This window comes from Phaseolus vulgaris, chromosome 7, assembly GCF_051622355.1.
Source record: "Phaseolus vulgaris cultivar YP4 chromosome 7, ASM5162235v1, whole genome shotgun sequence".
NCBI classification, from domain to species: Eukaryota; Viridiplantae; Streptophyta; class Magnoliopsida; order Fabales; family Fabaceae; genus Phaseolus; species Phaseolus vulgaris.
The window spans coordinates 35,519,651-35,524,283 of record NC_143504.1 but is presented as its reverse complement, the minus strand read 5'-3'; the positions used below and the strand labels follow the sequence as shown (position 1 = coordinate 35,524,283).

The 4,633-nt window shown below is 29.3% G+C and overlaps 1 pseudogene; it reads left to right on the top strand.

Annotated features, from left to right (window-relative positions):
- On the top strand, positions 1–106 carry LOC137830787 (small nucleolar RNA R71; annotated as a pseudogene).
- Positions 107–4,633: the final 4,527 nt, after the last annotated feature.

Sequence of the window (4,633 nt, the reverse complement as noted above, 5' to 3'; positions counted from 1 at the left end):
AACCCATGATTTGGGCATTTCGAAGCATCATTTTGAACCTCTCCCATGTCTCACAGAAAGATTCATCTGCTCCTTGTCTGAACATAAAAATTTCAAAATTTTCTTTGATGTAGCGAGAGATTGGAAAAAATCTTTGCAGAAATATTTCCTCTACATCATTCCAGCTAGTGAGGCTCTAATTTGGAAATGAGTTGAGCCATTCCTTAGCCTTTCTTGCAAATGAAAAAGAAAATAAACGCATATAGACATTTTCAAGATCATCTAAATGGAAGCCCATTGTTCCCACCAATTCATAAAATGTAGACAAATGTGCATATGGATCCTCATGATCCATTGTTTAAACTGATGGGTACTGATGAGAGTGAGAAAAGCGGGTTTTATTTCCAAGACCTTGGTGGTAGTAGGTATTGCAATACTAGAAAAATGCCTTGGCCCTCGATTCATGACATAATCTCCAAGTGTCCTCCTAGGAGGTGGTGTTTGCTCTTCTACCATATTGCTTTCCTCCTAAAAAATATTAGTGGGAAAAGAAAGAGTGGTTGAGGATTACTTACTACTGTCTCCTTGTTTCTTAGTTTCTTTTAATTGCCCTTTAAAACTCTTCTTCAAATAACAATTGGTCTTTGGGAATTTGACCTTTAAATATCATATAAGACAGCTAATTCAAGGATTACCAACAGGATTCACTGGTAGTAACAATTTGTTTTTTTATAAAATAAAAAGACAATTAAAAGAGATAAAATAAATAAATAAAAGTAAATAAATTCAAGAATAAGAAAAAATAAGAAAAAACAGACTAAATCTTAAAACAAATCAAAACAATTAAAATATTCACAATAAATAGGAAATTGTACTTAAAAAATCAAACTCAGTAACGGCATCAAAAACTTGATGACTTTTTACGGAAAGTGCATCACGTTGTCAGAAGTAATAATATGTTCCAAAGGATGGATATCAATCCCCCAAGGAACAGTTGAATAATCAAGTAAAATATTCGCTAAATATAAAACAGAACAATAAAAGTTTGTTGAGATTGTCATGATAGCAAGAATTAACAAGAAAACATGTCAAAGAGTTTGTTGCTTCAAATGGAAAAATAGGGATTGGGTTTTATCTTTCTCACTCTTTTGTATTTTGATTAGGATGACAATATTATGGCCTTTGATTGATATTGATGCCCGTATAAAAATCATTTACATCGATTCCTCGCATATAAAATTATTAAGATGCTTCCTAAATATCAATTCCTCGCGTATTTATAAAAACAACTTGTCTTTTAAGATTAGACGTTGATATCAATTAACATTTCAAGTCTATTCCTAGCACTCAAATATCTTAAGTATTATTTTTTAGGTCAGAACCCTAAAAATACTTTTCAATCAAATTTAAGATTCTAGATCAAGAATTAGAAGCAAAACAATAATACTAATAATCAATCAAGAACAAAATATTATGTTAATATATCACCTCAATACGTAAGAGTTTGAACAGATTACTCCCAATCCCAAAGGGTAGAATTAGCCACATAACTCCTTTTATTCTCCCAATTGGGTTACAAGTCACTCAATGGTATTTTCCTTTCAATCTTGCACATTAGGGTTGAGCCTCTAGCCCCCTATTTAACCTAACTTACTAAGTTTAGGTGACTTCCTAGGTCACATTGATGGACCTATTGATAAAAACATAAAAATGTCAATCTGTCTGGCACATTCTCACTTGAGCGAGAAAGCCATTGATTTCCGAAAACTTTACTAGAGTATTTTGGCTCAAGCGAGAATGAGCTCGCTTGAGCGAGAAACTCCATTGCTAATTTGGAATTTTTTATCTTTTTGTGCGTTTAAGGTCTTCCAGCTTTCTCCTTTTAGCTTATCTTATTCTCTTTAGCCCAGTCATCTTCATTATTCCCTAAATACCTTAAATTAACACCAAATTTGGGAATAAAATACTCTTATTCAAAAAAAGATCATAAAATATGTAGAAAGGTATAAATTCATAAATTAGGGATTATTTTATATGTAAATTAGCAATCAATACTCATAAGTGTCTATATTTAATATGAAATATTACTGAATTTAGGCATTTATCAGCCGCTCAACACAACGCTGATAATCCTACCTTTCGTGAGTGAACCAAGCACATTGGCATAGACTATCATGTGGTTCGTGAAAATTTACAAACCAATCTTCTGCCTATTCGCTCATAGGAACAACTTGAAGATGTGTTCCCCAAATACTTGAATCATGTTGTCTTCCAGACCATCATATCCAAGCTTGGTATAATGAGTTTACACTATCCAACTTAAGGAAGTGGTATTGAGATGCCTCCAGATTTGTTCAAATAATATTTTTCTACAAAAATTGTTGTGACATGTTTTGATTCGCGTGTCCTATTTTGTTATGTCGAGGTGCCTTGTTAGCTCAGAGTTCTAGTGATATAGTTAGATTTTTTTATTAAGACTTTGTGGTGCAGATTAAGTTATCCTTGAGCTTTTGTAGAAGTTGGAACTCTAAGTGAGCATTTGTTCAAGCTCGGGTAAGAGAGGTTAGTTTTACTTTTTTCAGTAGAACCATAGATTTGAAGATCTGGATGTGGAGGTGATGTGGTCACCAGTTCCAATTTTCTTAGATGATTACTTGATTTTTAGTAAATTAGAATTTGATTGAGATTAGAATGTGAAATTGTAGATATGATAGATGTTGTAGAATTATATTGGTTTTTATTTGAATAAGTAAATGAATGTATTTGAATAGTTTGAGAAATCACTTAAAGGGTAATGTTTAACGAGTATTGGTTGTTTGATTTTTGATTTAGAGATATTTGATATATGGTACTTCAGATTTATAGAGTAGCTATATTAGAGTAATTATCCAATTCTGGCACATAATTTAGATACATTTTTGCTCAAGTAAGACGATTTTCGCTTGGGCGAGACTCATTCTCACTTGAGTGAGATCATTTTTGCTCAAGTTAGAGTAAAACAAATTTTATTTTATTTTTTTGCTTTTAAGAGTCTAGTTTATTATTGTATATTGTTAAGTGCAAATTTTAAATTTTATTTAAAAATATGATTAGAAGTAATTACGTATGTGTTTAAGTGATTTTTTATGATATATTTGGATTGTTTTAGAAAGTTCATATGTGATGTGATTGAATGGTGTATTAATGTGTGACATGAAGTATGTAATGATGTGAAAGTGTGAACAAGACATAGTTATTTAGGAAAGGAAATAGCGTGTCGAGATTGTTATTAGGGTGTATTAATTTTTGAGTGTCTTGTGAATGAGACGATCCTGACTCTACTGATATAATGGAATTACATATATGAAGTTATTCAGTTGGTGAGAGCCAAAGGGGGTTCATATGACTGAATTTGAGGTTTAAAAGAACTTATCAGAGCAAATCATATGGATTTACCCTGTAATATAAGATGATGAGATGATGAGATATTAAGATGATTATCTGCATGGTTGTGGGGATTCATAGTGAGTAGTATGATAGGTGCAGGTCTCTATATGTTAATTTCAACACGAGTCTTTCGAAAGTAAAGTCAAGTCTCTATGTGTTATGAGTCAGTAGAAGTCTGACATGAAAAAGATGAACTATGAATTATGATAAACACGTGATTGTTTTGTGGAAATGTATGAGAATTGATGGTTTTATGTTGATATTTAAAGTTATACTTATATTAGAAGTTTTAAAAATAACTAGCTTACCTTGTTGTTTGCATTGTATTTATTTTCTTTAATGTGTGATGATCGTGTATTTACAGGTGATAGAGTTTTTCCATGAGCAGTTGGAAGATGTAAATGTTTGTTTTCTTTTGAACATTTTGTTTTAATTTCATGTAAATATTTATAATTCTCATGAAGGGAGATATATTTTGAAACACTGCATGAAAGAGTTATACATTAATATTTTTATATATTTATTTTGATATTTCATGTAGATTATGGTTATTAGATGTAAAAAAATATGGATGTTATATATGTTGTTAGTTAAAATTTATAAAATTTAATTACTTTTTACCTTATTTAATTAATACTTTCCTACCAAATTTAATATGTTTTATATTTTAAAATATTTAAATATAATGCAAATAGTTAAAAAAATACTAGTATTTATTTAAATAAAATATTACTCTTTTCTTTCCCTATTTTAGTTTATTAAAGTTAATCTACATAAATTGAGAAATATTTAGTAGAAGTAAAATATTGTTATATTTGGACTATTTGTTTTTATTCAATACCTTGATCTTTGATTAATGTAGTATTGAGGGTAATAAGAATGTATTGGAGAAGAAAAAACATTAATTAATCGTCAAACTGTAACCTAAATATTGTTTTAGGAAAAAAATTGTAAAAAACTAGAAAAACAACTAAATATATGAGAAGGAGGAGGTATTTGGACTAAAATATCTATAATTAGTACTTTAATATTTGATATTTGTGTCACTGGTAATAGAAGATTAAATATAAATATATTTAATACTTATGAAAATAAGTTAGTTGGTCGTTTTATTAAATACAGTTTGATTAAATATAGGTATATTAAATTTATTAAAATAAAGAAATTTATATTTTTAAAAGCAAAATGTCAGACTCTAAACTTTTGAAAATAAACTATTAAATCTGAC